Source organism: Podarcis melisellensis (genome assembly GCF_964234715.1).
Source record: "Podarcis melisellensis genome assembly, chromosome: 12".
NCBI lineage: Eukaryota > Metazoa > Chordata > Lepidosauria > Squamata > Lacertidae > Podarcis > Podarcis melisellensis.
Window position 1 is genome coordinate 39,637,473 of NC_138544.1, and position 21,150 is coordinate 39,658,622.

The 21,150-nt window shown below is 42.8% G+C and overlaps 1 long non-coding RNA gene across 1 annotated transcript; it reads right to left on the minus strand.

The window, feature by feature from the left end:
* Positions 1-4,894: 4,894 nt before the first annotated feature.
* On the minus strand, positions 4,895-12,743 carry LOC309353473. Its single transcript, XR_014161888.1, has 3 exons — positions 12,251-12,743; positions 7,827-7,921; positions 4,895-5,216 (listed from the first exon to the last, which is right to left on the minus strand). It is a non-coding gene; the product is annotated as an uncharacterized lncRNA (long non-coding RNA).
* Between the last annotated feature and the right edge of the window lie 8,407 nt (positions 12,744-21,150).

The window sequence follows — 21,150 nt, forward strand, 5'->3', positions numbered from 1 at the left end:
GGTATAAATAATAAATTGTTGTTGTTGTTCTGCGCTGTGGATTTTACTTCTTCTGTAGTTTAGTATTTTGTAAGTCTCTTTGAGACGTTAGGCAAAACGCGATGTTCAGATATAATGAATAAAATAATGAGATGCCGCTTTCTCTGCTCAGTCACCATTTGCCTTGTTTCCCAAAGAGCAAAGGAGATGAAGGGCTTGAGGAAATGCTTTTCTTAACTGCAGATTGATTTATTCATCTTTCCAGAAGATGGCGCTGTGCCTGAATGGAAAGCCAAAAAACAGATGAGCAGCAAAACGAAAACAAAACTTCTCTTGGAAAGAAGGGGTTCGTTTTATTTATGGGGTTGAATGGCTGGCTGGAGCTTCAACTTTTTGCTGCATGTTTTGCTAGCGATTGTTCCTTCCTTCAAAATACAAAGAAGAATGCAAGAAATGTCTATTTTTGAATTATAGAAATCAATAAATTCTTCTGTGAAACCCATTCACATACCCCTACGGGTACACATATCACAGTTTCAGCCTGGACACCGAGGGTCCATCTCCGAGGACCTTCTGGTGGTTCCCTCACTGCAAGAAGTGACGTTACAGGGAACCAGGTAGAGGGTCTTCTCAGTGGTGGCGCCTGCCCTTCCCTTTGGAACACCCTCCCACCAGATGTTAAGGAAATAAACAACTATCTGACTTTTGGAAGAAATCTGAAGGCAGCCCTGTTTAGGGAAGTTTTTAATGTTTGATGTTTTATTGTATTTTTAATATTCTGTTGGGAGCCACCCAGAGTGACTGGGGAATCCCAGACAGATGGGCAGGGTATAAATTATTATTATTATTATTATTATTATTATTATTATTATTATTACTACTACTACTACTACTACTACTTTGGGAACACTGGCATAAACAAAGCAGCAAAATGGGCTGAGGACATAACCAGAGCCACTCCTGTTAGTTATACAGAGGGAATCAAATAAGATCCATCATTCTAGTTATGTTCAGATGTTTGGAACCTGATCCATCTGTTTGCAGACCTGGGTTCCTTTGGGAAGAAAGTGGATTAAATAAAATAAATAAATACCTGTATTTTCATAGAATCATCAAGCTGAGGATCATCTAGGCCAAAGTCCTGCCATGTGGGGATATGTAGCTGCCCCATACGGGGTTTGAACCTGCAACCTTGGCATTATCAGCACCACACTCTAGCCAACTGAGCTATCCAGGCTGTGCTACCATGCTGAGGCACCCTACTACCAATGCTAGGATTTTCCTTTCTAGGGACAAGGAATTAAACTGCATACACAGCCTTTGCCAAGTTGGTGCCCTCCAGATGTTGAACTATATAACTCTCATCAGTCCCAGCCAACACCAGCCGTGTCCAATGACGACTAGAGGGCACCAGGTTGGCCAAGGCTGGTATAGAAAATATACTGGCTGGGGGTTGGGGGAGCTGTCATTAGTCTACTGTATGCATTAAGAACATAGTCATGTTCAGTGAATAGCTCCCTCTTCAATCCTCCTTTATTTTTCCAAGAAGTAAAAAAAGAAAAGACTACATATTTAGTGACTCATCATTCAAAGGAGGTTTTCTAAAAGCTCCCCTGCTGTGCCTATACAAGCGTTGTCTCTGCCCTGCTGTTCAGCTCAGGCTCGCTTTTCTTTTCTTTCTTCCCTCCACCCCTTGCAAATAGATTAGGCCACTGCCTTTTAAGCGTGCAGAGATATTACCCAGCATCCTCTAGGGCTACGTTATCAGCTGCAACCAGATGGAGCCTATCAGAGGCGTGTCAGTCATTCTACACCTGTTGGTTTCGTACGGAAACCGAAGAATTAATTGCGCAGCAATTTTTAAAAGAAAAAGTGAGATGCTAAAAAGAAAACCCTTGGGGGGGGGACAAGGGAGGCGATGATGACTCATTGCACAAAAGATTCAAAGAAAATAAATAAAATACGAGGGGAAAGGCAGCTGCAGTGCCCCCCGGTCTTATTTAGGTTGCAGTGGAGCAGATTTTGTCTTCATAATGAGATTGGAAATGCAAAGAAGAGAGGGTTTAGAAGCAAAATAGTGCCGATTAGTTTTTGTTTTGTTTTATTTTATTTACGAATATTCATTATGCAGCATACTTTACACGACAAATGTTAATCTATGTGTTTGATATGTGAAATATATGTGGGATACATATGTAAACCAAAGTACAACACAGTTATAAAAAAAATAACGTGAACTTTTATACGGATATAAAGATGTAAATAAATATATATTGTGGGCAGATAAGTAAATAAATGGGTGGACGATTAAAATGATGACTACTTGTCCTTCTGAAAAAAAATAAATCTCAGCCCATTCTCTTCTTGATAGTTAAGTTAGCCTTTAAAATGGGAGCTGAATCAAATTCTGCCCCTATCCCTTGGCACTCTTTTATCTGATAGCTAATGGAAAGATACCCAAATGAGGTGTGTGGAAAAAAACACCAGCCACTAATGAAGAGTTGTCAGTGCACAGTCACAGCAGAATGGGGAGGTGGCAAGCCTAGAATTAGGTCTTTAGCTAGAAAGCAGGTTGTGTGCTTGGCAGCCTGACACAGCAGGTTCCAAGGAATGGTGCAACAGTGACATCCAGTGGTGCTTTAAGTGTATCCTGGATGGTGAAAGAAGAATCACAGCTGATCTCTGCTCCTCCTAACTCCCAACTTCACACAGATTTGCCAATAAATTTGTCTGGTTATTCTAGCAATTGGATCCTTCTTGGACCTTTAAAGCCCTAAACGGCCTCAGTCCAGTATACCTGAAGGAGCATCTCCACCCCCATCGTTCAACACGGACACCAAGGTTCAGTGCTGAGGGCCTTCTGGTGGTTCCCTCGCTGCGAGAAGCCAAGTTACAGGGAACCAGACAGAGGGCCTTCTCAGTAGTGGCGCCCGACCTGTGGAACGTCCTCCCATCAGATGTCAAAGAGATAAACAACTACCAGACTTTTAGAAGACATCTGAAGGCAGCCCTGTTTAGGGAAGCTTTTAATGTTTAATAGACTATTGTATTTTAATATTCTGTTGGAAGCCACCCAGAGTGGCTGGGGAAACCCAGCCAGATAGGCGGGGTATAAATAATAAATTTGTTGTTGTTGTTGTTGTTGTTGTTGTTGTTGTTGTTGTTGTTGTTGCTATTGCTATTGTTATTATTTTTATTATTTCTGGGAATTAGAAGGGCCTCAGGCCTACAACTTCATAGCAATCTCATAGGCAGGAAACTCCAGTGCTCCCCTATAGCCTAATGGTTGAGTCTTGGAAACATTTTATTTGGCATCGGATTTAAAATTTGATGAGAGAGAGAAACAACATCAGCAGCAGCTGCAGCTGTAAGGGAATCGTCTGAATGATTAAGCCACATCTGCCATTCCACTTTCCAAATTGACATGGTCTGCTTTCCTTACTGAGCATGTCAAACATGCACCTGAGTACAAATAAACACACTGCTGCGTCAAATGGGTTTTTAGGATAGGAAACGGGTGTTTCAAAAAATGAAACTAGTTGTTGCAATTAAACATTTATTTATTTTGAAGACTTGCACTCCACCTTTCAAATGGCCAGTTCTCAGGGCAGATTACAAGAGATAGCGATAATACTGGCAGGCCGGGAGCAGGGGGAATACTCAAAAGTCATGCTTATATGTACACACAAAGACCAACAGCCCTTAATCACTTGGCAGATAGATGGGGCCAGAGCACTGTGTTTCCTTTTGGTTCTGCAGTCTGAAGGACCTGACTTGGCAGAGAATGCTCCTTCTGGTGGATGAGGGAGCAAGCTCCACAGAATTCCTCCTCCTCTGGCCAGTGAATGGATCCATGCTGCTCATTCCCTCCTCCTTTTGATGATGTCATTATGGGAGGCCATAGATGTGACCTTCTAGTTACTCATGGTGCCCTGGCTGGTGGCAGAAGCAGAGCGTGCTTCCATTCTGCTCTGTAGCCCTTGGGCAACCGGTAATGGAAGCCAAGCATACTGTTAAACATAATGTTCTGGTGGTAAGAACTGTTCGACAATGGAAGAAGACTACTTGGGAAGGTGGTGAACTCTCCTTAAACAGAGGTTGGATGGCCATCTGTCAGGGATTCCTTAGCTGCCAGGGATTGAATCATAGAATTGTAGAATTGGGTGGGACCCCAAGGGTCATCCAGTCCAACCCTTTGCAATGCAGGAATTGTTTGCCCAACGTGGGGCTCAAACCTCTGATCCTGAGATTAAGAGTCTCATGCTCTACTGATGGAGCTCTCACTGATTTGGATTGACTATCATTATCATTATTTGTTTAAATCACCAGTATCCCAAATGGTACCACTGACAATTAGTAAATACTGGCTGACATCACAACAGCTCTGATGTCTCTCATAGTCCTTGAGAAATATAATAATGACCAGGACCCACATTTCAAGGTCAAATGCAATTAGTATGGTGAATTAGACAGCAAGACAAACTGTACTTCATAGTTCAAAAAACAACAATATCTTCTTAGAAGACTCCTTGGGTCTATTGGTTTTTAAAATTGTCTTGGAACAGGGTTTCTTTCATCATCTGACGGTTGAGGTAATGATTCTGACATTGATTTTTTCCCCCTCTGCTGAGGAAAAAAAATATGCTGAAGCAGAAGATTGTGGTGATAAGAAAGTACAGTAAATGAAAAATAAATACAGAAGTACATAGATGACACAGCCAACGTCATTTATTTTTGGGAGAGGATTCTATTTATTGTGCTGGGTATATTTTGTGAAGGGAAGACATTTTTGCAACATTTTTGGTTTAAAAGGGAATGTTAACATTGATGGGTACTGGTAAGAGACTATATTAATTATATTTAATCCTCCACAGACACACTTGTGTGGGTTAGCAAACAAAAGAAAAATGGCTGGTGCCTGTTTTTAAAAACACAGGGCCTGCACATGAGCAGCCCCAGTAACAGAGTTTAAACCCCATCAGGCAGATTTAGTGATGCATAGGAATAGGCTTCTAAGCCTTCTTCTCCATTCCATTCCAGCTGCTTGAGGCAGTTGGCCTCCGTTACCCGTCCTTCAGAGAAACAGACTACACAGTGAGGTAAGTTTAAAATACACTTTACTTACAGTCGTGCATTGTCCTTAGCAGTAAAGATAAAATTCAGGTAATTGTTAGGTTGATTTGTAGCTGGTTGACTGACCAAACCCAAAGAATGTTCACTAATGGTTCATCATCACTCTGGGAGAAAGAAAAAAAAAAAAGACAAATGGGGTGCCACAGGATTCTGTCCTGGGCCTGTTGCTGTCCAACATCTTTATAAACCACTTGGTTGAAGGAACTGAGGGAACACTCATCAGACTTGCAGATGACACCAACCCGGGAGGGGTAGCCCATGCCACTGAAGACAGAATTGGGATTCAAGATGATCTTAGCAGATGTCAGGAATAGGCCAGCAATAAAAAGCACTGGTGTCAGTGAAGTGAAGTTATTATTCAAAGAAACAAAACAGTGCAGGCCTAGTGATCGCAGAAATTATTCCCAGTAGGTCTTTCCATACTGAAAGTCCCTGCCTTCCAACCACACTCTAAGGCTCCTCCTCCAATTCCTTTATCAGCAGTCTATGACTCCATTGCCTTATCTCTCGTTGCTCCAACCTTTTCATTTCTCTGAGTGTTTTGGGAGACCACAGGGGAGGAGAGCTGGTTGCAGCAGCAGGAGGAGACTTCCTGGATTATTCAGCAACCTGCCTCATCTCTGGCCCCTGGCCCCCCTCCTCTCCTGCCTCCAAACTGCTCTCTGTCACAGCCTCCTCCTGCTCACTAAACCCTGTTGCCTCTTCAGCTTCCAACATCTCCTTCTCTCAGTCTGCTCCCTCTTCTCCCTCAGATGACTCATCTTTGTCTGACCACTAATCCCCTGGCTCTGAGACAGATTGAGGGCAGACTGAGAGGAGATATGATAGCCATCTTCAAATATCTAAAGGGCTGTCACATGGAAGATGGAACAAGTTTTCTCCTGCTCTGGAGGGTAGAACCTGAACCAATAGATTCCAGTTACAATAAAGGAGATTCCAGCTAAACATCAGGAAGAATTTTCTGACAGTAAGAGCTGTTTGACAGTGAAATGGACTCCCTTGGAAGGTGATGGACTCCCCTTCCTTGGAGGTTTTTAAGGAGAGATTGGATGGCCACATTTGTCATGGATGCTTAAGCTGAGATTCCTGCATTGCAGGGGGTTGGGTTAGATGATCCTCAGAGTCCATTCCAACTCTACAATTCTGTGGGTCTCTGAGCATTTCTTTCTGATTACATGTTCAAAATGGCTGGAAGCCAAGTCTAATGAAACAGAAGAGTTAGTGGAAAGCAGAGGGGTAAAAGGGGAGCAAAACAACCCTATGGAAAGCAGCAGCCCTCTGCCTCTTGAAGTACAAGCTAGAATAACTCCTCTCTCCACACTGATATCTTCTCTTGTAAATCAGCCCAGCCCAATGGAAGCAAAGCAAAGTTTGTTAGAGAAATGTGGTCTGAACGTGGGGCAACCAGCTCAGACCTCACAGGTTAAGCTTCTTCAGACAGACTGAAGTACAACAATAGGCTTGATTACCTTCCTCCCAAGGTGAAGGGGAGTGACCTGGCTAAGCCTGGCAGGACAGCTTACTCTATGGCATTAACCCTTCTATGCTGGTTACCGCACAGGAAGTCCATTAGAAATCCTTTGAGTAAGATCAGAATTTATTCTGAATGGGATTTTTATCATGTGAAGTTACAGCAAAGAGTGACTCTGAACATGTGTTGAGTATTATTTTCTGTCACTGCTGTGTAGACTGAGCAGGCCCACTTGTTGTTGTTTAGTTATGTCTGACTCTTCGTGACCCCATGGACCAGAGCACGCCAGGCACTCCTGTCTTCCACTGCCTCCCACAGTTTGGTCAAACTCATGCTGGTAGCTTCGAGAACACTGTCCAACCATCTCGTCCTCTCTCGTCCCCTTCTCCTTGTGCCCTCTATCTTTCCCAACATCAGGGTCTTTACCAGGGAGTCTTCTCTTCTCATGAGGTGGCCAAAGTATTGGAGCCTCAGCTTCAGGGTTGGTCAGCTTCAGGACCTTCCAGTGAGCACTCAGGGCTGAGCAGGCCCACACACATCTGTAATTAGAAGGCTCGGCTTCCATGTGACATTGGTGCTTTCATCCTGGAATTTTGTTTGCTTTAAGAAACTGCCATGGCTGCTGACAGGAACAATGGGCCTTTGTGAGCATTGCCTCAGGTTATTCAAGGACTCCATTTTCAGGCTGATTAGGCAACTGGAGCTGAAGGGAAGGTGGTGTGTTATTAACCTAGAAGCTCATGCACCGCGTACGACTGAACTGGTAGTCAGCCAATGGAAGTGGAAGTCTGAAATGCACTCCTCCCACTGCCCAAAAGACAGGAACAAATTTGTTTAGGATTTGCAAGTGAATAAGGATTCGATTCTATGCTTATTTACCTTGGTGTAAGCCCCACTGGATTCAGTAGGGCTTATTTCTGAGTATAGGACTGCACTGGAAGGTTACAGCCCTCAGCAGTAAACATTTGTAGAATTTTCCTTAAATCAAATCAAAACAAAACAAAAAGAGACTGGATATGGCAGTCTGAATTTGTGATTAATTCTTGCAACGACACCAAAAGGAGCCCCCCCCCGCCCCCACCAATAGTGAGGAACTGTGATATGTTTACAGGCATTAGCTGACACAGCCCAGGATGTAACATTGCATGTTATGCAAATACATCATCCTAAAAATGTCTGTCTCTGACTGATGGTCACATTATTTCTGTCAAGCATAGTCAAAGGCATTCTGTTTCTTTCTTACCATTCTTTGATGCTTACAGAGGGATTAAGATGCCTCTGTAAATCATATGCCCTCTGAATTCAAATAGGCTTGGCTGTGGAATTCTGGACTGTTTCCTACAATGTAGCACAAGAAAAATACTAATTAGTAATGATATTGTAGTTTAATTTTGCTAGCAATGCTTTGGATGGCAGTTGATGATATTTCTCAGATATAGGTTGGAGAGGGCAAATTTGTGGAAGATAGATAGATAGACAGATAGATAGATAGATAGATAGATAGATAGATAGATAGGTAGGTAGGTTGGTAGATAGGTAGGTAGATAGATAGATTAGATAGATAGATGATAGATAGATAGATAGATGATAGATAGATAGATAGATATAGATAGATAGATGATAGATAGATAGATAGATAGATAGATAGATAGATAGATAGATATAGATAGATAGATGATAGATAGATAGATAGATAGATAGATAGATAGATAGATAGATAGATAGATAGATAGATAGATGATAGAGATAGATAGATGATAGATAGATAGATGATAGAGATAGATAGATAGATAGATAGATAGATAGATAGATAGATAGATAGATAGATAGATAGATAGATAGATAGATATAGATGATAGATAGATAGATAGATAGATGATAGATAGATAGATAGATAGATAGATAGATAGATAGATAGATAGATAGATATAGATAGATGATAGATATAGATATAGATAGATGATAGATAGGTAGGTAGATAGATAGATATAGATGATAGATAGAAACCAACTCTTAGGGGGCAAGAGGTCTTCAACCTCCCCCCCATAAAACATTGGGGTGGGCAAGTTGATGGGCATTGCCATTCAAATTGTCCATGCACCACCTCATATGATCAATTATGCAGGGCAGGGCATACTTGGCCCCCCCCAATCTAAGTTGGCACCCTTATATAGATAGATGGCTTTTATGTGACAATGCTCACCCATACAGAGTACCAACATCTTTTTTTTTTTTTGCTGGCGGTAACCAGAGGAGGAGGAGCGCAGAGAGAAGAAACGCCATGGTACATCTGCAGCAGCACAACCAAACGCCTTCATCTGCCCCAGCTGCAAGAAAACATGTCTCTCCCATATTGGCCTCTACAGCCACAGCAGGCGCTGCCTGCAACAACCTGCCAACTGTTTGACTTCACCCCCAAGGAGCACTCCTCCATTGTCTCCTGAGACAGACGGATGCCAACAAAACAACATGGCAGCCGTTTTGTGCTGGCCCCCACAGCACTTTTATCAACAGATTAATGATGAAATAGATTATTGATGAGTACTAGCACCCTATTTTTTTACCCCCAAAAGCACTGTGTCTCTCTCTCTCTCTCTGTGTGTGTGTATCTGGTGCCAAGGGCCATGTTAGTCAATGGCTTCTTTTAAAAGTCCATTCACTAGGACACTCTTCTCCCCACCCCCACCCCATGCAAGTCTCTATAGGAACACAGTGAAATGCAGCCATTTTGCCAGTCCATTTGCTGCATTCAACTGGTGTGCTCATTCTCCATTTGACTGGCTGAAACGACATGGTGAACAGCTTGCACAAAAGGAGCTCCTCTATGGCCACCTACACAACATTTAATGCATGCTGTTAAATTTCCAGAGATTGGAGTCGCTGGCCGGGGTCAACCGTCCTATCAGATACTCATATTTCTGTGTTCCTCCTCTCTCTCTCCAAAACTCAGCTAGACATAGCTCTCCTTTTATCTTCACATGCACTGAAAAGGCCAAATGTCATATATTTGGGAGGGACAGAGGGAAACCTTTATCAGCAATGGGGCCTTGTCGCTGGTTTTTAGCAGGGCCTGGTGACATATTTATTGCCCATTTGTGGCGATGTTTATGTTTTCCTCTGAAATGTTTGAACTCAGGTCAAGCAGCCTACAGCACTGATGAGATACTTATCTATGGCTCTGCTGTCGCTCTTTTGGCAGGCCGGTGTCATTTTAAAACTTGTTTTACTTGCAAATTAGGCTTTTTTTAACAAAGGGGAGCGAGTAGTCACTTTCCTCAAGACTTGGCAGCGGTAGCAGTTGCTCTCCCTTAATACAACACTCTCAGGAAGATGAATTAGTCCCAGATCAACAGGGAATGTGGCTACAATCCAGATGGCAGTCGCTGTGAGGGGCTCCTTAAATAACTTCAGTAGCAGGCAGTTCCGAGAACCAAAAGAAAGGGAACACCCTGCTTGCCCTAGTTATTCATCATTGAATAACTGACCCTATAAACATGGCACGAGGAACTGGAGAAGCTGGTAGGCAGTTCACTGTTCAGAAGGGCCATAGCTCAGTTGTAGAACACCTGCCTTGCAGACAGAAGGTCCCAAGTTATATCCCTAGCATCTCCAGGAAGGCTGGGTGAGATTCTTGACTAAAACTCTAGAGAGTCTCCATCAGTCCCTGTAGACAACACCAGTAGTGGTCCATGTGGGGCGCTGCGGCACATACTTGATGTCCTGTCACCGAAGACATTGCACTTATAAGGAAGCAGAGGAGAGAGGTGAGGTCAGCATGGTGTAAGTGCATTGGCAGGCACACTGGACTGACTCTGCCAATGCAGCTGCCCTACACTGACCTCCCTGCCACCACTCCCCCCCTCCCTGTAAACGTGGCAATGTTGGTGGCCAAAGGTCAGGTGAGCATTCCCGTCCTACCCCATATTATTAGTAATTAATTGCCTGTCCTTCACCCCAAGGTCCCAAGTTGAGTTGCAACATTAAACACAATATTTAAAAATAGATTTAAAAAAACTTAAAATCATAGAAATAAGGTGAATAGTACTTATTAGTAGTAGTATTAACATTTTAAAGAAATTATCTTCCACCCTTCATCCTAAGGTCCCAGGGCAGGTTTAAGGTAAAGGTAAAGGTACCCCTGCCCGTACGGGCCAGTCTTGACAGACTCTGGGGTTGTGCGCCCATCTCACTTAAGAGGCCAGGGGCCAGCGCTGTCCGGAGACACTTCCGGGTCACATGGCCAGTGTGACATCGCTGCTCTGGTGAGCCAGAGCTGCACACGGAAACGCCGTTTACCTTCCCGCTGGTAAGCGGTCCCTATTTATCTACTTGCACCCGGAGGTGCTTTCGAACTGCTAGGTTGGCAGGCGCTGGGACCGAGCAGCGGGAGCGCACCCCGCAGCAGGGATTCGAACCGCCGACCTTTCAATCAGCAAGTCCTAGGCGCTGAGGCTTTAACCCACAGCGCCACCTGTGTCCCATCAGGGCAGGTTTACAACAATTTTAAATGCTAGGGGTTGCAGCCCCTTGCTTGCCAACCCTGCCAAGCCCCAAGCCCCCATCATGGAGGCTCAGAGCTAACAAGCCTGCAAATTTCATCCAATTCTGCACAAAAAACAACAACCCCAAACCCGCACAAACAACAGTACAGCTGTTTCATTTAAAAAAATAAAAATAAAACTTCCAAGATGCCCAGCACACACATTTGTACTTAATTTAGCAGGCTGTATCCAGTCAGAAGGATTTAATCAAAATCTGTCCAAAACAACAAACAGTATAGCTATTTTTAATTTCTCCATAATAGAACTTGCTGAAAGTGCAAAACTTCATTTTTTTATGAATTGAGATTCCGATGTGAGCTGTATCAGGCAGCTTCCACAGCTCTTCAGGCCAAAACAGGCTATTTTCCAGAACAGCTAACTGTGGGGTCCAAGCTGAATGTTGTGGTTGGTGCACAACCCTAACCATGAGCTATTCTCCTCCACACTTTTAACTAAAGTTTTACTTTGAGCAGAAGAGACAGGCAACAACAAACCAGAACTTTTCCAGAACTATGCACTATGCCAAGATGAAAGCATCTCTCTCTCTCTCTCTCTCTCTCTCTCTCTCTCTGAAAGACTGAGGCACACAAAACAGGCACGATATGAGAACTGGATCGTTGCAATATTAAACTTGAGGTCCATGGTGTCAGAGTAGGATTAATCAAGAAGTTAAGTGTGCAATAGACTAGGACCCCTTCTGAATGGTTAATCCGCTTCTTATCCAGAGTTCACTTCAAATTCCCCTACACAGAATGAACTGTGTGTCAGTTTCCATATTTGCAGATGAACAAAAGTGCTTTAATGTTACTGTCAGCTCCAGATTATGAGGTGCAGCAGAAGAGATCAAACAGTCCTTAAGGTAATTTGGGCCAAAGTTATTATTCAGATATGAAATATAGTTGCACCTTTAAAAATCAACAAATGTGGGGGCACTTCCAAGTCTTGAAATCATAAAATGAGACCCAAATAGCTTTGTTGCTACATTTTTTGCCACTGTTGACATATTGGAAACCACCCTGAGAGGATTTGAAAGCCAGAAAGATGGCCTATAAATATGTCAAATCAATCAATATAAATAAACCTTGGAAAATATGTGCCAGATCTGAAGATCTGGAAGATCACTAACCTTTTGAGAAGTTGGAGGCTGCCCACGTGTCAGCTTTCAGCTAAAGGTTTTTCAAACACTCAGCAGGGAAAATTAGATTCAGGCGGCCTTGTGTAATCAGCAATTCTCCACAGCCGGCAAAAAGGGCAAATGGACTTAAACATCCAAACCAAACAAAAGGAAAAAATTGCAGCCATCTAGGCAGAGAAACCCCAATAAATACCGTCAACAGCCGCGGAGAGCGGAGCTACTGTGTATTATGTGTCGGCAGCAAAACAGAAGGCAGCTGTGAAAAATAAATATTGCTTCTAATCTGTTTAAGAGTAAAATATCTCCTAAACTCATCGGGCTCTGTAATAGAAGAGTATTATTTTTCATAAATGAAAATGGTGTGAGAGAGGAAAGGCCAGTTATCTAGGTACAGCGGTTTGAATCGGAATAGTCTCACTTGATATTCCAGTCACGATGCCTCAGAAGCTTATTCGGGAGTTCATTCAGAGGAGGTAATGACTAGGAAAATGACAAAGAAAACTGTTACTGGCCATTAGTGAGCAATCACTCTGTCATATTACCAAGATAATTTAGATAAATGGTTGAGCTGTCTCCCAGGGAAACAGGGTGCCAGTTCTGATAGGAGCAGCCTTTTAAGGATTTTGACATATATTATTTATTTCGTACAGACACACGTCATTCTACAGATGTTGACTCGTTCCTTCATATCCGTTTGAGGGAAATTGTAAAAATCCGTTTCAGTAATCTGAGAACAACAACAACACACACACACACACACACACACACACACAAAAGGCTGATGTTCATTTTACAAGGCAGCATCAACATAGACTTGGCTTTGAAGCGCAAGGTTGCTTCTGCTAACAAATGGGGGCATTTCATTCTCCTCCTCCTTGTGACAGACTCCATGTCACAAGACATAGCCAGGGATTATGGAAGTTGCAGTTTACAAATCTGGTTACAGATAGGTAGCCGTGTTGGTCTGCCATAGTCAAAACAAAAAAAATTCCTTTCAGTAGCACCTTAAAGACCAACTAAGTTAGTTCTTGGTATGAGCTTTCGTGTGCATGCACACTTCTTCAGACACGAAAGCTCATACCAAGAACTGACTTAGTTGGTCTTTAAGGTGCTACTGGAAGGATTTTTTTTTTGTTTTTACAAATCTGGTCAGCACCAAGTGGGCTGTTGTTCCTGCTGTAGGCACTCTGCTGAAAAAAGGCAGTAAAGGAGGAAGAGGGGATAACAGGTTGAGTTACCTTGATCCTTCCTTCCCTAGGAATTTGTCTCCAGCTGTATAGCATGACAGCCATCTGTAGGATTACTACAGAAACACAGAATCATAGAGAATCACCTAAAGTAAAACGAAAAGTGAATTTAGGCTTTCCTTGCTTGGTGAGATATATGAGAAGTTAACTCAGGAAGGCAAAAGGGGTTCAATACAATTAGTAAAATTTCTCTGGTAGGTTGCGTATGTAAAGAAAAATACATTTAACACATATTGAAAAGCCTCAAGAAAATCAAAAAAGCAACCAGAAATTTATGAGATTGGGAATGTCTTGCATCTTGCATTCTCAAATTGTATAAAAGGTCTGCACTTCCTTTCAAACAATTTTTAAAACCACAAACACCTTGTTTTACTCATCACACACAGGTTGATTTGCTTAAGATTTGCTATATGATGCAATGATACACCACTCCCTTAATTTTGTCACTGAGAATTCCTTCATTAAAAAAAACGGGCAGCTTTCTCCACTCTGGTACCCTCCAGAACTTTGATTCCATCAGCCCCCATGCTGCCTGGTCAATGGTAAAGGATGGCAGGAGCTGTAGTCCACAGCAACATCAGCTGGGCACTAGGTATGGGGGAGAGTGATTTAGGGGGGCAAGCCAAAGGCACCTTTGCATCCTTATTTATTGCCCATTCTTCTTTAGAAATTCATTTATTGATACCTATTCAAAAATATACAATAGTCCATACCCATTACAAAGTATATTTTTATAATAAACTGAAATAAAACAGCTACTTGATCTAAAAAAGAACAAAGAACAGAAAAAGAGAGACCGAAAGATAGAGAAAGCAAAAGAAAAGGCGAGATAAGAGATTAAAGAAAGATAAAGAATGATAAAAAGACTTCCAATTCTCTGCTCTACAGCTATTCAGTCATTAAAATCCAACCAAATTCCAATGTTACAAGTTTGTTTTCTCTTTCATGCAAAAAGTGCATAAGAAATTTCCAGTCCTGAATAAATGTTGACAATGATTTTTCCTCTAATTAAGCATGCTAACTTTGCCAACTCACCCAAGCCCAATACTCATTTATTGGCCATTCTGGATAATATTGTGAATCCTCATCTTCCTGATTCACAATTAGTTGCCTTTTGACAGAATTTTACAGTATAGCCTAACTTGGAGTGTTGGAAACAGAAACCAAATGCTGCTAATCTGGCTAAAAGCACTAATCTGTTTTATGAAGCACGAATTCCTTTGTCGTGTTTTCCCATCAGATCCTATGCATTTTCCCATGGCTTTTTCTTGTCATTTTTCCTTCATGATCACTTATCATTCGAAAGCAAGGCATTTCTATTTCCCAGCCCATTTTCTTCATTTTTATTACCTGCAGAGGGTCTGTTCCACTAAAACCGTAATGACACAATGATTGCCATGGCAACAGACTGGTGTCCTAAATCATGGCTGCAATTTCTTGGCTGAAATGAGCCAAGTTCTAGCCTTGGAACAGCGCAGAATCAAACATGGAGGTTTCTAAATATTAGAGACAAAGCATTTCTAAAGTAAAGACATGCCTTCCCTTTATGGAACAGCTATAATAAGAGATAATTCAGACATAAGTGTAAGAACTTGGGAGGCAGACTGAATAGTCCCATTTTGGACATATTTATTTCCTTTATTTATTTCAACAAATTATATACCACTACAATGGTACCTCGGGTTACATACGCTTCAGGTTACGTACGCTTCAGGTTACAGACTCTGCTAACCCAGAAATAGTTTGCAAGGCTGTGATATGCCTTCAAGGCTAGGATCAAAGGGTGCATGGCTGTTGCATCTTTCTCATGCCGCCCTGCCAGCCTCGAGCCTCTTTGGGAGACTGGTATAACCCAGGGACTGTGCTGGCCGGCCAGGTTCCTGCCTGCACAGGTGAGTAGGCAGGTGGCACAGTGTGGCCCCGCTTGGGTCTGGTGGCAGTGGGCTACTCCAACAGTGTTGAGGGCTGGGCTGGTGGGCTCGGTTCACCCTCTGTACTTTGCCCCCACCCCAGGCGCCCACCCACCTTGGGCCATAGCAAACCACGCTACGCCACTGGGACACAATCCTGAGTACACTTTCTAGGAGGTAAACCCCATAAAATGCAGTGGACTGGGGCTTCCTTATGTGTAAACAGGCATAGGACAGTGGTGTTACTGCTTAATATTCCATTTAATTTTAGAGGCTTGGATCGAAGAGGAGGGATGTCCATTGTAATAAAGCTACAGAGAACAATTATTCCAATTGTAATAAAGTGTAAGTGCAGTACAAATTAAAATGTTTCTGCCAATAAGCCATATAACACTGGTCCTGAAAGTCCCACATTGGCTCCCAGTACGTTTCCAAGCACAATCCGAGCACAAGTGTTGATGCTGACCTTTAAAGCCCTAAATGGCCTTGGCCCAGTATACCTGAAGGAGCGTCTCCACCCCCATCGTTCAGCCTAGACACTGAGATCCAGAGCTGATGGCCTTCTGGCGGTTCCCTCACTGTGAGAAGTGAAGCTACAGGGAACCAGGCAGAGGACCTTCTCGGTAGTGGCACCTGCCCTGTGGAATGCCCTCCCATCAGATTTCAAGGAAATAAACAACTACCTGACATTTAGAAGAAATCTGAAGGCAGCCCTGTTTAGGGAAGTTTTTAATGTTTGATGTTTTATCGTGTTCTTAATATTCTGTTGGGAGCCGCCCAGACTGGCTGGGGAAACCCAGCCAGATGGGCGGGGTATAAATAATAATTTATTTTTTATTATAAATTATTGTAAAGTAGCAGGGTTTTGAAAAGATTGCCTGATGAACCTCAGGGAGCCTTCTGGCCTGCGACATGTTAAAATGAACAGCCTGTCATTTTGAGGGCCTATTCTGTTTTTAAAAAATATCCCTCCTTTTCCTTCAGATGCTGAACGATGTCAGCTAGTTGAAGGGCTCTCCACGTTCTTCTAGAATCTAGATCATTCACCCTCACTTTCCTTCCAAGGGCACAGCCGGCCACGTCATGCTTAGCTGGTGCGACACAGTAGCATACAGTTGGCCGAGAAGTAAATCTGGCAAAATGACTTCCATGTAGGAAGCTGTCTGCCAGTCAATCAGTCTGGGAGCAGCCTTTGAAAGGGGAAGCTGCCGGAACTCCATTAAAGAAAAACGCGTAGGATTATTGCCATGCTTAGTAACGAGTTACATTAAATTGCATAGGCTTGATTGCTGGTAAAATCAACAGGCATGAAACGTCCAAAACCACAATTAAAACCTACAGTGCTAATTTTGTACAAAACCAATAGGCATGAAATGTTTGGCAGTTACAGTTGCATTAGCCATGCCCGGGGGTGGGGTGGGGGGGAGAAAGAGGAAAACCAACTGGCCAGTTTCGTTAATTGGGATACTTTCAATGCCATTCAACAAACGTGGCTTGCTTATAATGTTCATAAAAGGCTAGAGGGCAGCAATGCCTTGGCATCAGTCTGGATAGCATTGATTACCATGAAAGGGCAATGGATTCTAATGATTCAGCACTAGAGATGTAATTTGATAGAGCGTGCCTGTTCGTTCAGCTTTCATGCGCTTTGAGCCCCTCCTAGTTTGCTACAGATTTGGTTTCATAATTTCTTTGTGGTCTAGCCTTCTTTGCACCCCATCCTGCAGTGTGTGCGTATGTGTGTGTGTGTAGCTAAATATTCATAGGCGCCGACTCCATGGGGCTTGAGGGGGCCCGAGCCCCCTCAAAAATTCGTTTGGGGGGGCTCCGCCCCCCCAATAATCTCCGGCGCCCCTCCAGCAGAGCGCCATCGCCGCCCCTCCCCCAGCCCAAAATGCACAGGGAGGGGCGGGCTGCATGCCTCCTGCCCTCCCTCCCGAGCAAAAGCTCCACCCAATTTCCTTTGGAGCTGATTAATAGGCGCAGCACGCTCTCCCCTATTCGCTCACGAGGAGGCGGCGCCACTTTATTTGCATATTCATGAGCTTATTTATTATTCATGAGCTTTCCCGGGCCCCCCCAATATTTTTTATAAGTCCGCGTCCCTGTAAATATTTATGTAAATTTCAGGAGATGGTGATCTTGTTGTTGTTGTTTAGTCGTTTAGTCGTGTCCGACTCTTCGTGACCCCATGGACCAGAGCACACCAGGCACTCCTGTCTTCCACTGCCTCCCGCAGTTTAATCAAACTCATGCTGGAAGCTTCGAGAACACTGTCCAACCATCTCGTCCTCTGTCGTCCCCTTCTCCTTGTGCCCTCCATCTTTCCCAACATCAGGGTCTTTTCCAGGGAGTCTTCTCTTCTCATGAGGTGGCCAAAGTATTGGACCCTCAGCTTCACAATCTGTCCTTCCAGTGAGCACTCAGGGCTGATTTCCTTAAGAATTGAGAGGTTTCATCTTCTTGCAGTCCATGGGACTCTCAAGAGTCTCCTCCAGCACCATAATTCAAAAGCATCAATTCTTCGGCAGATGGTGATCTAGCGCACTGTAATCCCACAAACGCTCATAGGATCTCATTCAAGGTAGGCTTGCTTCAAAGACAGAGCAAAATGGTGCATTATGTGGTATTTAGTTAGTAATCTTGAAAGCTGAGAACTTCGTGATGCACATTTCTAATAAACATTTCACCACTGTTTCTAGGTCTCTTGAAGCCACAGCATATAACAGAGAGAGCTAGAGAGCACTAAAGCGCACTAGAAGGTGCAAGGGAATGCTAGAGGAGAGCTAGATTGGACAAAGTTGTGTATATGACTCACTCCAAGGTGCTCAACAGCCTTGGGCTGAAATGCAGGCTAATGGACACTGTGTGTGTGTGTGTGTGTGTGTGTGTGAGAGAGAGAGAGAGAGAGAGAGAGAGAGAGAGCGCTCTGTTTGTCAGCTCTAATTATAAGCTACAGTATGTTATGCCTTGGACAGGCATCTGTCTTATGGAATTATTTGGGTGTATCTTTGATTGTTTTCTACCTGTTTTTCAAGAAGTTCTGCCTAGTAAAGCTTTGATTAATACTTATGGGTCTGGACAATGTTTTATTCCAAGAGGAGTCCGTTTTTATGCATCCAGTTGCTTCAGGCTGCATGATATTAATATCTGCAACACACTTATCTAGGGATATCCCTGCTGCTTAAAACAGCCCCCACTTCATTTCTGGCACCAGGGCTACTCCCAGTCCACACCGTCCACATTTCATGACATCCAAACTCAATTTTTATACTTGCGACATTTATTTTATTTTTTATGATACGCCCAGGGTGACATTGATAAAGAAGTACTAAATCATTATTGTGGTCTTTCAGATTTATCTTGCAATTTTTGGTCTCTTATCATTGATAAATGATTCACGGAGACTTGTGTTTGACTGTTTTATTTCCCCATTATTTTCATATTATATGATGCACACTGTCTGGTGTGATAAAGCTTGTCAAAGTCGGGCATCTTCTGGGTTTATTTCATTGACATCAACATATTTTCCCAGCCCCCCCCTTTTTTTAGGCTTTGCTATTTGTTCATTCTTTGAGGTTCTGTCTTGTTGCTCTATTCCCATGAGCGTGAAGTTGATTTCTGGTTATAATTATCAGGGTTAAATGGAAGGGGCAGGCAAGTTGCAATAAAGCAGCGTTTCCCAACCTGGTGCCCTTCACATATTATGGAATTATGGATTATGGAAGCAGCAGGGTGATTAATGAATAGACAACCAAAGTGGATTTTGAGAGCCATTATAGAGGCTCAGGGACTTCTACCTTCAGCCTGGAAGGATAAATATCCACTGTCTGTTACACTGTGGTCTGAGGACCTCACTGCCCTGGCTGCACTCAAACATATTTCATATGAGCATCCATTTTGTGTGGATATCAATTTGTATATCTGGGGCGGGGGCTTATATTAAGTTACATGTTTTATTTAATATTTGTGCACTGGTGGGCACTGTATCTACAATGTGAATTGACAGTAGTCCACTGTTAGTATTATCAAATTGCTGCTGCTACTGTTATTATTCTCTCTTCCTTAATTATTTTCCTCTGTTAATAATAATAATAATAATAATAATAATAATAATAATAATAATACTTTATTTATACCCCACCCATCTGGCTGGGTTTCCCAAGCCACTCTGGGCAGCTTCCAACAAAATATTAAAATACAGTGGTCAGTTAAACATTAAAAGCTTCCCTAAAATAATAATTTTCTAGAAATGGGATTATGAAAGTTGTAGTCAAAAACATCTGCAGACCAGGAAGAGAAAGTCTTGCCTTAATAATAATAATAATATAATAATAATATCTTTATTGTCATTGCCCCCTCTCAGGGACAATGAAATTACTTGGCTGCTCCATCCACCCAGGTAGGGCACTCCACACAAAATCAAAACAACTATAAAAACACTAATTAAAACAATAGTATAATACAGCAAGGAAGATTAGATGACTTTCAAAGTCCAGGCTTCCCATTCAGGGCCAAGATCGCTCTGGAGAAGAAGCTGTTCTTAAGACGGCTCGTTTTTGTCTTCATCGTCCTGTATCTCCGTCCCGTCGGCAGGAGCTCGAAGAGACAGTGACCAGGATGAAACAGCACTCGCAACTAGCCAATGAATAGTAGTGAGTGTTGTTATTGTTTTACCTCCTTGAGGACATTTGCACAGACTTGAGTTGTATTATATGGTGCATTTATTAGCCAATGAGTGGCAAGGTAAAGCTCACCCAAGGGCAGCTTTGCTGTTAAGACAAACAAGCGAGACCACTGACAGAGCAACATCCACTTTTGCAGAGAGCAAAGCCAGCTTAGGTCACCAATGCCTCTCCATCTGACCATCACTACCAACTTTGTATGTGCAGCTAGCAAATTAGTTTGATCTAACTTGGAATGAGTAGTCTGATCTAATAGCCCCAAGACCCTCTACCTACAGGAAGGTCACCAGGTCATCCTCCTTTACAGAGGACATTCTTCTGTGCTATATGGACCATTTGACATTTTGAGTCTAACTATTAAAGTTAGACGCCTTCATGCCACACCTAGTCAATGACATCCGGGGTCATAGCATGACCAAGAAAGAACAAGCTGTTTCTTTTATTTCTGCCCGCTTTGACTTCAGAAATAAAGGCAAAAGGAGTGTGTGGCAGGCTGAAAAATCTCCCTCCACCGCCCTTTTCATTTGGCAAGAACTGTTTCAAAGCCTGTGGCTTAAATGAAAAACCAATTTTGTATAAAATGTCCTTGTCCATCTAAGCTATTAGTTTGCTGGTGTTTAACGATAGCCTCAAGACTGGTCCGATCGTGAGTCAGGAGTGGGATTGTCCAAATGTGAGTCTGGGAATGACTCTTGGCTGCCCTAACAGTTCACGATTCTGCATGTAGCGTCAAGAGGTTATATGACCCATGGCCTAACCTATTGCAGTGCAGGAAGAAAATTATATATATATATATTCTTCCCCCATTCTAAATTGCACTTTATTTGTTCACTAGGGAAAAATCTTATACATGTGTCAGACTGTTAGAGGCAAATTGTACAGTCATTCAGAAATGGATGCAGAAGGTCAAAGATGGCTGCAGAAAAGCATTGTGTCAAAGATCTCAGAAGAAGACAGAGAATAAAAAATGAAAGTTCAGGAGAGTCTGTGAAGCTGTCTGCCTGTAATAACTGTTGTATTCTTCTGTGAAGAAATCAGGAACTTTATTC